The sequence below is a fragment of the Balaenoptera musculus genome, chromosome 10 (genome assembly GCF_009873245.2).
Source record: "Balaenoptera musculus isolate JJ_BM4_2016_0621 chromosome 10, mBalMus1.pri.v3, whole genome shotgun sequence".
NCBI classification, from domain to species: domain Eukaryota; kingdom Metazoa; phylum Chordata; class Mammalia; order Artiodactyla; family Balaenopteridae; genus Balaenoptera; species Balaenoptera musculus.
Genome location: NC_045794.1, coordinates 33,757,069 through 33,770,689, shown reverse-complemented (window position 1 = coordinate 33,770,689; position 13,621 = coordinate 33,757,069).

Sequence of the window (13,621 nt, the reverse complement as noted above, 5' to 3'; positions counted from 1 at the left end):
CAAGCCCACTATGTCCATAACTAAAGTTACCTCCCTTCCTCAAACCTACACAAATATTCATCCAAACATGTTTTCTGGAAACATGGGAGTCATCCTCTCTGTCTCTCTATGCTTTTCTATCTACAACCACTCAATAACAAAGTTCTTTTCTAAAGATTTCTCAAATTGATTCTTACTTCTCTACCCTTTAGACTCCTGTTCTGATTCAGGTCCTCATTACTACTGGCCAGCAATAAGGCAAAGACCACCTAAAACTGGTTTTTTGTACTCCATTTGCCACACTGAATTTAGTCTAACATGCAAATCAGACTGTCTCTCCCATCTTAAAATACATCAAAGACTCCCTCACATGACATAATAAAGAATAAGCTCCTTCCATGACATTTAAAGTCTCCCAAGTTCTAGCTACTACATATTTTCTTAGCCTTCTTTGCCAGCTCAGACTTTAAACTTAATGCTCTAGTTAAGTTCTTAGCATTTTCTCTGCTATTATCTGTCTTCATGCCTTTATTCAGGCTCATTCCTCTCCTTGTTCTGCTTTTCTCCACCTTTCTTTTCTATGCTAATTCTTATTCTCTTGAAAGTCTCAATTTATTCTAAATGTCCCTTCTCTATACTCATAGAACATACCTCACCCTGTCCCAGCCTTATTATATTAACATCTTCTGTTTATATAAAAATCTCAGAAGTATCAGAACTATGTCTTAATTAACTTTTTTATCCCCAGCACCCATGACACACCTAGCTTAAGGTAAATGGTCACCTTATGCCTACAGGTAACAGGGTTATTTATTTATTTATGGCTGCATTGGGCCTTTGTTGCTGCGCGTGGGCTTTTCTCTAGTTGCGGCGAGCAGGGGCTACTCTTTGTTGCGGTGCACAGGCTTCTCATTTTGGTGGCTTCTCTTGTTGTGGAGCACGGGCTCTAGAGTGCAGGCTCAGTATTTGTGGCACACGGGCTGAGTTGCTCCACGGCATGTGGAATCCTCCCAGACCAGGGCTCGAACCCATGTCCCCTGCATTGGCAGGTGGATTCTTAACCACTGCGCCACCAGGGAAGTCCAACAGGGTTATTTTTAATGAAGAGAAATAGCATGACATAAATTATGGTATATCCATAAAATGGAATACTGCACAGTGATAAAAAAGATTGAACTTTGGACACATGCAATGACATGGATGACTTTTAAAAGCATTATGCTAAGGAAAAGAAGCTAAAAGACTAAAAATACTACAAACTGTATGATTCTATTGATTCTATTGTCTATAAGACATTCTATAAAAAGCAAAATTATATAGAGACAGATCCATTCTCTTAACCTGTGCATCATACAGGATCTATGCAATGTTTCCTTTCTAAGACATTTAAATTACAAAAAACAAAATCAAAAACAAAACCTGTGAGGACAGAAAAAAAGAGCACTGGCTGCTGGGATCTTGGGGTAGATGGAGGCGATTGGCTATAAGGGGGCTTGAGGGGATGATGGAAATGTTCTGTATCTCGAATGTAATGATAGTTACATAACTGTACACATTAGCACCAAACTGTACACTTAAAAAGAGTGAATTTTATTGTATGTAAATTATACCTCATAAAATGCTACAATGGGTATATGAGCAACATATTGTGGGAAGTCAAATGAAAGGACAAAAACCTCTGACTTGAGGAATAAGAGAAAGGTCTCACCAAGGAAAATGAATAGCATTTTAGATAGTTGGATAATAGAAGGTAGGATAGTTCATGCTCATATTCCAAATATTATCATTTGGTTGGGTAACAGTTATATTATATGATAATAGCCCTGTTTTAGAAACATTTTGCTATAGTCTCAGAGGTTTTCTACTACTAATTGTTACAGACACTAAACATGCCTGAAACCAAACTCAGGGGCCTGGTACCCTTCTTCACTTGCTTTCCTTAAGATCAATTAAGAACTTATCCCTGCCCTGCACCTCCTCACATACACCTCACACACACGTACACCCACTCACTACATTTAACTGATACTTCCGGATTCTTCCTTTTGCTTTGACTCCCGATGAGGCAAGCATTGGTTCATTTCCAAAACAATGTTCTTAGATCATTTTTAAACTTTTCAGTAAACAGAGGACTGGTCAGGCAAGTCATAGTTTCACCATAGATCTTATTAACTGATTAAAGAGATGCCTGTAAAATCAGGAAAAAATGGAGTAGAATGTTTCTGTAGTTTTACAGGAAACAGTTCAGGCACACCTAAATATACCACAGATGGCCCCAAATCATGACTCTTTCTTGAGTGGCTAGAATGCTTCATAAGAACTACATCTGTGTGGAATTAAAATCCTAATAACTAGAATTTAAACAAAATGTTTTGTGGAATTAATACTGCCTGTGCATACCATAAATCCTATATTTGAGTACATTTCCTAAAGTCAACACAAAAGTGAGAAATGTATGATTCCTCTTAGAATTTTCCAAGGACCTAATGGAGACAGAGAACTATAATAGACGCTGTTTGGTCCAGACTTTACTTCTTTCTTGGGAACCAGAAATGCATTCCTAGCCATCAGATTAAATCTCAACTCTGAGCCCTAGGATTTGTGGAGCGCGTTTACCTGGTCCCTACAGTATATCTAACTTTACTGTGCTCTAATGGGTTATTCTGAGTTGCCAATTATGCATCAGGAAATAGGTAAGATCCCATTTCTGCTCATCTTGGATCAGGTTTCACTGAGACCTGCTTGCATCAAGAATCTCTGTTGCAAACCCACACAGGTGACCAGTCTGGAGGATGAAGTCACTGAGGTGCCTCTCTCTGGTGTCCCTATTACATGGCCTCTATTTTAAATCAGACCATCCCAAACAAACCCAGATGTTGCAAATATATCCCGCCATATCAACTTAAAATAATAATGAAATCTTTAATTATATTCATATAGATTATTCCTCAAATTAGCCCCTTTGCTCTAGCTACCTAATATAATTTTTTCACTCCTAACTCTAACATTGTTTATAAACAACTTCAGTCTTTCTAGTATATCCTCTCATGCTTTTCTCCATTATGCCCTGATATGGATTGCCTTAAGATCTAATAACCCAAAACTTTTTAAGAAAAACTGATGGCATAGTGTTTTTAAAAATCATTAATTTTCATACACTGCTATTAAATAATAAGTAGATACTGTTTCATCCTTTATGTTAATAAATATAGGTTGAAATATGTTATTTAAATTTTTAATCTAACCAATAGTTATACAAATATGGAGCTCATAACTTCCAAAGTAGTGGCAAAAAAAACTAAGAAAATCTAATCAATACAGCAAAGATAGGAAAAGAACAAAAGAGAGGGCAGCATGCAGACATAAAATAAGATGCAGAAGTAAAGTCAAATGTATCAGTCATCATGAGAAAAGTAAATGAATCAAACTCCTCCATGAAAAGCCAAACACTCTCTCTAGTTAGGCAAAATAAATAAACAAACAATCAAACCCTCCCCCCACACACAAAACCACAATTGTGTATGTTATTTACAGGACACACTAAATTAAAATGGCATAAAAGTATTCAAAAGAAAAAGAAGTAGTCCTATGAATATCAGACAGAGTAGAATTCAAGTCAAAAGTGAAGAAAAGAGAGCTATTTTGTCAGATAGTTATACTCTACAGTGAAGATATTACAGGACTAAATACAGACATGCCAAATATTACATATCAAAATATATAAAGCAAAAACACAACAAATAATTTTTAAGATTGCAATTGTCAGTGGGCTTATCTCTGACTGATTAAATAAACAATAAAAAGGAATGTAATAGTTTTGGATAACATTAGAAGCCTTAGCAATAGATGCCTGCCAAAATCTTCAAACTGTAAATATCCTTGGAATGTTTACCAAAACATAAAATGAAACACTATAAGGAAAACTTCAAAAAAAAGTGCCATAATATGGTCCTCATTGTGTGACTTTTTAAAAATGTTTTATAGCTTAATTTCAACTAAGAACAACTATACAACAATTTTAAAATACTCAAGTAATTTGAGCTAAAAAAATTTTTAATTATCAATATTAACTATTTAAAGAATAACAACAGTGGGAGCTAACTATCAAAAGAAATGGTAAAAGCTATGCTCAGAGGAAAATTTTTAGCCTAAATGCTTTATTGCAAAAAAAAAGAATAAATGAAAATAAAGTATTTGCTTCAAAAAGCTAAGAAAATTAAATTAGGTATCTAATCTTTCACCTCTGACACTAACAAATATTGAAAAGAATTAGAATACTTTTTTTATTTTTATTTTTTGGCTGCATTGGGTCTACGTTTCTGTGTGCAGGCTTTCTCTAGTTGCGGCGAGTGGGGGCTACTCTTCGCTGTGGTGCGCAGGCTTCTCATTGCGGTGGCTTCTCACTGCGGTGGCTTCTCGTTGCAGAGCACAGTCTCTAGGGAGTGCAGGCTTCCGTAGTTGTAGCACATGGGCTCAGTAGCTGTGGCCCGCGGACTCTAGAGTGCAGGCTCAGTAGTTGTGGCACGCAGGCTTAGTTGCTCCACCACGTGTGGGATCTTCCCAGAGTAGAGATTGAACCCGTGTCCCCTGCATTGGCAGTCGAATACTTAACCACTGCGCCACAAGGGAAGTCCTAGAATACTTATTATTGGCAAGTATTTGAGGGAAAAAACACTACTAGCGACCATATAAATCAGTACAACCCTGGTGGATTGCAGATTGTCAATAAGTATCAAAATCCCTAGCAATTCCACTTCTATAAATTCATTCTAATGATGGATTTGTACAAAGATCTAGCTTGGTATTTAAACCCATAAAGCCCATGCCTATGAAGAGTTAAATGTTTAACAAGGAATTAAAAAATCTAATAGCAAGAACAAAAGAATAAGGCAATACTGTTCAATGATTCAGGAACCTATTATTATAGTTACTATGTACCATAGTTACACTGATATTTCTTCTAGAACCAGGATTGCAGAGGGAAGTTTTTGCTCTTTATACCTATAAGATTTTTAAGATTGGTTTTTGCTCCCTGTATACCCTGTGTATCCCACCTCAGTCTCTCTCATGGTGACAGAAACAAAAGACAAAACATTGCTCTTTAATACAACCACCTTCCAATCTTAAAACCAAGGCTTCTCTTAGGAAAGAGGTCTCCAAAACCCACATCAGTTAGTGGTAATCCATGTTCCACTGAATGTACTTCCTCACACATCAGTAGGTATGAGGAAGCACGTAAGATCATCTATCATTTAACTTCTTTCTTTATTGTCCTCTAGGATAACTATGGCAATAGCTGTTGAAAAAATTATAAAGTGGAATATTACAAGACCCCAATTTCCATTTTTTTTTTAAATTTTTATTTATTTATTTATTTATTTTTTAATTTATGGCTGTGTTGGGTCTTCGTTTCTGTGCGAGGGCTTTCTCCAGTTGTGGCAAGTGGGGACCACTCTTCATCGCAGTGCGCAGGCCTCTCACCATCGCGGCCTCTCCTGTTGCGGAGCACAGGCTCCAGACGCGCAGGCTCAGCAATTGTGGCTCACGGGCCCAGTTGCTCTGCGGCATGTGGGATCTTCCCAGACCAGGGCTCGAACCCGTGTCCCCTGCATTGGCAGGAAGACTCCCAACCACTGCGCCACCAGGGAAGCCCATTTTTTTTAACATCTTTATTGGAGTATAATTGCTTTACAATGGTGTGTTAGTTTGTGCTTTATAACAAAGTGAATCAGCTATACATATACATATATCCCCATATCTCCTCCCTTTTGCGTCTCCCTCTCACCCTCCCTATCCCACCCCCTAGGTGATCACAAAGCACTGAGCTAGCTGGTCTCCCTGTGCTATGCCGTTGCTTCCCACTAGCTATCTATTTTACATTTGGTAGTGTATATATGTCAATGCCACTCCCTCAATTCATCCTAGCTTACCCTTCCCCCTCCCCGTGTCCTCAAGTCCATTCTCTATGTCTGTGTCTTTATTCCTGTCCTGCCCCTAGGTTCTTCAGAACCTTTTTTTTTAGATTCCATATATATGTGTTAGCATGCGGTATTTGTTTTTCTCTTTCTGACTTAGCCAATTTCCATTTTACTTACTCTTTCCCCCCTTGCAGGCAACTTTCTACCCTTCTCATTTTCAATCCTGTTCTCTGGAATGTTCTTCATAAGTTTATTTATAATACAGCAAGAATAATGAAGTTTACACGTTAGAACAGTGGTCAGAGTGACGGCTAGCATTTTAAGGGAGGAGGAGAAAATTTTCTAGCGTGCCTGAAAACCCAAAACATAGAATGTGGCCTAGTAGAGACTAGTCTGGAGAAATGTCACACCAGTTGCATTAGTTTTAGGACAATTCTGACACCATCAAGTATTCTAAATTCACAGCAGAAATTAAGTCAATAGATGATAGATAGACAGATAGATAGATAGGTAGATAGATAAATAGACAGAAATCTTGTATAAGACAACAAATTTGATCACTATTTATGTTCTCTTCTCAAATGTTCTGGCAGATTCTATTATCTTCCTAAAATGAAAGTGTGATTAAATAGACATAACAATTTTAGATGAGCTTTCAAAATGGCCTAATGGTTCTGGTTTATTTATACAGTTTCTGCCTGAGGATATAGGCAGACGCCTGAAGGACTCCATTGCATTCAGACATACTCATTTGTATCTTGTAAAATTCTCTTTTTACTTTGATATCACCTAATTCTGCATCTCTTTTGGCTCCAGCAATGGGCTTCTTAGCTATCCAAAACCATCTTCTTCTTATCTGCTGCATCATGCACTACCGAAAGGAAAACCCTAAGCAAAGTTTTTTAGTCATTCTTCCAGCACACGTTTTATTTTGAAGGGGATGAAGTTTCCCACTCAATGACTGCCCATAATCCTACTCTTGAAACTTACTGCTTTTATTATCAAGCCTTCCCTCCCCAGGAAATGGGGGTGGGGGAGAGAAGCTAGTTGCTTCCACATGGTTCCCTGGCTTACTAGTATCTTTCATAGGGAAACCCATAATAAATCTGGATAATTTGAAAGGTGTTAAGAAAACCCTGCAGAGCTGACCACGTGAAGGAAGGTATCTACTCATTTGTTGGAGGCTGAAAAAAAGCAAGTCATGCCCTAAATTCTTCCTTTCCCTCCCTAAATCACCTAATCTTATCCAAAGGGCCCAAGTCAATGAATTAATGAAGCACTATCATAAATTCTTTCTGAAGGAGGTAAAATAGAAAAAAAAAAAAAAAAGGAGAAGGGGAAGAAAGAAAGGGCAAGAAGGGAGGAATGAAAAGTTTGATCCCCTCTGGTTCCCATTTGGCCAGGACTTAGCTCTAGGTGACCTTCTGGAAGTAACAAAGGGAGTACCTCAAGGCCAGGGAACTTGACCTTCATGAAAAAGCAATCGTTGGAGTGGGGAAAAGAGGAAGTTGCTGGATGAAAGAAATGGTAAAGTGTGGGCAGGCATTTAGGAAGCAGGCAGACTCTGTGGTCCTTCCCAAGCCATTGCCTCAGGACACTACCAGCCTGACCACTGATTGGGCAGCTGCACCATCACAAGACTCTCTGAACTCTTCCAAGATCGCTATCTACTTCCTCGAAGCAAACTAAACAATTATGTGAGGTTTATAAGAAAACATAAGATATATTTCATATTCTCCAAGAGTGTAGAGTATAATTTTCCATGGTGGAAAACTCATACTTTGAAACCTTGAAACCTACCTGATGTACCAAAAAAAAAAAAAAAAAAAAACTTTTTCATCAAACAGCAGATTGAAAATCAATCTGTTACTCTATTGGCTGTAGTGTTTTGTTTTCTCCCACTTTTCAAGAAATTAAACACCCACCTGATCCAAAGGTAATGGTAAAATGAGCCCTCAGTCTTCAGACCAATGTTTGGGAATTTGGCTTGTCCAAGCTTTTATAAAAAGTAATGGAAGCAGAACCTCAAATCATACACAAGGCATTTGAGGTCCCCGCCCCTGTCTTTAAATCAGCTCTAACTAGTGCTTAGGGAAGTATCTGAACAACAGAAGTTTCAAAACAATGGGTCACTTAATTTCCAGTGTGTATGTTCTGTGATATGAAACCCTAACATTTAAGAAGTTACCATGTATTATAATATACAACTCAACTTTTTTTTATGTTTAAAACATTCCCCACATTCCAGAGTGCTAATCTGAGGCCAAGTGCCTGGAAAATATGTCCTTTAACTCCTTCATTGACATAAAGCCATTTGATATTTGTGTTGTACCTCAGGGCAAAGTTTTGATCAGTACCTCGGAAGTTCTAGGATGTAAATAAGGTCTTTAAAAATTAAAGAAGTGGGATGAGGAAAGACAGGAAAGAATCAGGCAGATTTGAAATCCCTTTCCCAAGTGGATATGGCCCAGTCAGTTGCTGCTGGGCAAGGCTGACTGGAGAAGGGGAAGGGGGAAGTATTGAGAGGCAGATCCAATTCAGTGGAATTTCTGCAAAACCAGCAGAAAGACCCCTGAGAGCTGAAAAGTACAGCAGCAGGCAACAGGGTAAAGATGAAGCCATCAGGTTCTAGGGGGGATCATCACAGTGGAGGAGAACCATTTAAGTAATTCATTTGAAGTTACATGGTTAGATTTCCTGATTTTTCTGTTCAAAGCTTAATGACGCTACCCTTCCTTTTTAACCAGCATTTTAAAATTACAACATAGCGGTCCACTGGAAAAAAAATGAGTACAGCCTTTTCCATTTTATGAAGCTCAAGAAGAGAGAAAAAGTAAAATACTCAGGGAAATTTGCTTTTAAAAGTCAATACACTCGTCTATAAGACTGCTCCCTAAGTTAATTTAAGCAACTTCTTACTTGAAAACTACGTTATATTTTTGGAGGGATAGTACTGCCTTTTTTAGTCTTCTATTGAGAGAATTTAAGTGTGTAAACATAATTGCCCCTTTTCTTCTCTCATCCCAGAGTAGATGTTTCTTCAGACTGTAGAGGAAATCACTAGATACTCAAAGCAGTTTGAATAGCTCCTTGCAATCCCCCATATAAACTCCACAGTGCTGGCTTGCTCATCGTCAGCCTAGGGTAAATAATACTTAAATGAGTATCCACTTTGTCAGCCAAGAGGACTATTGCTCTACTAGAATCTCCTTCCGACTTGACTTAATTATGCTCTAAGAAGCTATCGGCAACGTTAAGTGTGCTGTGAAATTGGAATTGTATTGTAGTTTGTGTTCATTAGTTTTCCTCTTTTGCTTTCTGCGAAGCTTTAGAAAGATTTCACACTCTTGTGGTTTAAAGAAATACTTCACTACGGCTTCTGGAATAGTCCTGAAGCCAGGAGTGTGTTGGGAATCCCCCTTCCCCAACAATGTCAATGTTCTAACTTGTTTCAAAAGAGCTCGTTAAATCACACTTTCTCTTTACATTAACATCTCCTGCTTTTAAGTCATCCTCATATATTTTACCCAGTAGACTGCTTTAACTGCCCAAGAACGTGATGTCCCCAAAGATAGGCTTTTGAAAAAACAGAAATTAGAAAACCCTGAGTGTATAAATCTTATCACTGGAAAAAAATATATCATGGATTGATGGAGCTGAGGTGACTTTTCTAAGGCAAAGACAGGTTAGAAAGCCCAAAGGAGAATGAGTGTTTATTCATAAATCCAAATGAAATTAATTGAAACAATTTAGTGGCCGTTTAAAAACAATGGCATCCATCAGAAGAGTTACAATTGTCTTTCAGAGTGGATTCATTAGCCTGCACTAAATTTTGATTACTCTTCTTCAGGGACCAGCTTTAGTCAATTAAAAATGATTTATGATTCTGGGTCTAAGATGCAGTCACTTGGGGGAAAGTTCATCCATCCACATAGCAACATATCCATCTAACTTTGGACTGAAGTTTTTCACAAAAATTCCATAATCTGATTGGTTGACATCAAGAGGTGAAAGAGATTCAGGAGCTTGATACAATCAACATAAAAGTTCTATTTGATTCTTAAAACCAGGAGTACATTCCTTTGAAGTCAGGTCTGCGGAACCACAACCCTTCCGCTCACTCCACACACTTGGGTTTCCCTCTGTGGGTCTGGTACTGTTCTATCAATCTCTCATTTGTTTGATATCAGAGACTAGTGACAGACCACTCTGAGGTTTAAATTAATCGTGTGCTTTTTAGTTAATGCCTGAGTGCTTGAGGATTACAACATGTTCTATATATCCTGCATCTTAAACCTGCCTTTTAAAATGAAATATGGAAGGAAAACATTAAAAATTTTAACCAAAAAAAGTTTTGAACTAAGAAAAAAATTGCTCTGGAAGAAAATGAACTAAATGAATGAACTAAAAAAAAAAAAAAAATCAGTGAAACAGCCCTATGACTCTTGACACCTCGTTTTTTTAATTAAAAAAAAAAATTCTTTTCTTGGGTCAGTCTCCCAAGGCAATAGAAATAAAAGCAAAAATAAGCAAATGGGACCTAATCAGACTTATAAGCTTTTGCACAGCAAAGGAAACCATAAAAAAAGAAAAAGTATATATTCTTGGATGAAATGTTTACCTTCTCTTCTTTTGTAATTCTTCTCTGTCAACCATTTATCCTTTGCTTAATTCTTCCTTCACATCCACCTCTTGCTCTGTTTCTGTCACCTAGAACAGGCCTTCGTCAACTCAAGCTTGGGCCCCTACAGTGACCCCGTGACTGGTTGTCATCTGCCTACTCTCTCTCCGTCTTCCTATCATCTTGCACATCAGTTCTAAAGAGACCTTATTCTATTCTCTATTCTAGAAAATACCCCATTTAGTGGTATACTACTTTATTCAAAAATTCCAGCATTCCCCTTGCACACAGCCATTATTGTCAACCTTGTTCCCAAGAGTGTCACGGATGAGTCTCCCGGGCCACAGCAGAGAGCGCAGCAGAGTAGATGGGGCCCAGGTACCTGTCCACTTCAACCAGAGCGAGTGCACTTGGTCTGTTAGTCAGTGTGGCTGCTTAGTAGATTGGCATTTTTGCTTTTATCTGTTTCATATATGGGCAAAATGCCATTTGAAAGAGCATTCCACAACCTTTAAAATGTTTCCAAATCATTTACCTACAAACAGAATAAAGAGTAAATAATAAGTATAATGTTCAAGGCGTCCGTGGTCTGATCTTATGTTACCGATAGAGGCAGCTGAAGTGTGGTAGTTGAGTTCAATCCCAGGTGGGATTACTTGTGCTCAATTCCAGGGCCCACCCTTGCTAATACTGTGGTCTTAACCTGTTACCTATCCTATCTGGGCCTTTAAAATGCTGACAGGTACCTAACTAATAAGCTTGTCATAAGGATTAAATAAAATTATATAAGCCAAGCACTTAGAACAGGCAGACACAAAGTCAAGGATCAATGGTAGCCATCAGGATTTCCTTTCAAGCCTTCGATCCCATTAATCCGTCATGGGAACTCTCTGTTGGAAATGAACAGCTCTATTACCATTCCACAGACACTCCCTGGGCTTTATACCTCACCTCTCCCAAGCCCATATCCCCAAACTGGAAACGCCACCACTTCTGGAGCCTGTGCTTTACAAGAAAGAGTGGGAAGGAAGGGCAGAGGTTATTGAGGAAACACCCATCAAAGCTCCTTATAAGTAAAGTCTTATCTTTGAACGTCCTGCTCTCTCCCAGTCACCGTTCACTGAAGTGTAATATTGAGAAATTAGTGCTTTGCTGCAACAGTGAGGTGGGGAGAAAACAAAACTGCAAGATACTCATTTTTACTGATAGAATCCCAGTTGCTTAAGAAACCCTGAGCATGTATTGACAGACAACATCCCGAAGTTAAGTGCTTACAAAGTCATTCTGAACTGGAATATAATTTAGATTTTAAAGTGAATGCTCCTTTTGGCCTGTTTAAACACTATATATCCCCTGGTCCCTTTCACAGAATGGGAGTCAAGTTTCATCTTCTGAGCCAGCTTTCTTCTCCCGCTTCATCCTACTCTGTGTTGGTTTCCTTCATAAGGTAATGTGTTTTAATATTTTTATATGCTTCCCAGAGCACTTTGAGAAGGAAGGTATCCTATGATCAAAAAAAAAAGTAATATTCCAACAAAGACATTCTGCTTGTAATTATACCCATGCAGCTTTCCTTACCCTGTGCAAGAGCATTCTGAATTTTGATCACTAGGAGAAGCATGATGAAACACATGACATTTTGGGAATTTCCTTATCACTGGGGTTGCATTAGGAATGATTCTGGGTGGGGGGAATCTTAATCTTGTCAAGTCACAAGTACCACACTCAATGCATTTCTGTTTTGATATGTTGATCAGTTTTATAAAGTCTCAATCCTACTTGCCATGCCAGCTTTCTTATTAGATTTTCAATTTTTGTACCATTTGTGGTTAATCAGATAATTATAACCCTAGATTTAATATTTTTCTAGTTTTCCATTCTTTAGTAACCATAGACATGCCCTATTATGTGTCTGCCAATTCCAAATTTCAGTGCTTAGAGAGAAGGGAGGGATCGTTTGCTTTGGGCCTTGAGCTGTAACAAGAGCACCATGAATTTCCTACAAATACACATCTGGCTTTTTGCCTTTGTTGTCCAGGACAAATCAGTTCCAGGCGACTATCCATCTCCTTGAAATCTTTGGCTGCGTACAGAACACCAACTGGGTTGGAGTCTACTTAGCCCATTCTACTCTCTGGCAAAGGATCAGAGTAGAACACATTGCTGTATTTGTCTTTTCCTCTTTCTTGTGCCTTCATGCAACTGAAGGGAGAAAAAGGGTTATGGAACTGACTGATCACCTGCAACTGTGTACCAGACACTGTGCTACATGCTGGGAAGGCAAAAGCACAAGTGTCTTTTTCCTCAAGAAATTCACCATCTACTGACGGAGACACCCTCATAAACAAACATAAACTCACCATCCTTGGTCACTAATTGAAGCAGAACAAACTAGAGGAGACATTTACTATGTGGTCAGACATCTTATCAGAAGGAGTTAGAGTACCCCCAAGACCCACAGGAAAGGCCTCCAGACACAAAGTATATTTGATTTCGTGGATCCAGGGGAAAAAATAACTCAGCATTCATAATTTACCAGGTTATCTGAGCCAGTCCTAGAGATAATTCCAAGCCTATTTTTGAGTATAGAGTCTGAGATGTCCCATCCTAAGAAAACCAAGTCATAAGAAATGTTCCTTGACACCAAGGGGTTACATTCCAAAAGAAAGCACTCTGAGTTCCATTTCGTGAAATGTGACATGCGTACTACTGACATAAAAATCATGTCACAGCTGGTGATAACAGGCCACAGCTAAGGAAGACTTACAAGATGCATTTAACTTTCCTAAGAGACATCCAAGATGCTTCATAGATAGGTGATAGATGATAGATAGATAGATAGATAGATAAATAGATAGATAGATAGATAAATAGATGATAGATAAACAGTTAAACCTGCCCTTCACCTTCATGAACACTTTCCAGTTAGTTGTGGTCTCTTCACACATGGGTTAGACATAAATAAAGTCAAGAATACTTTAAACTTCAACTGAGAAACTTGTCTACTCCATCTGAATTCTTTAAACTGTCTTCTGATGATAATGAGTCTGTTTGTGGCTGAACATCATCGATCACTGATGAATATTCCCAAGAGAGGGGAGAA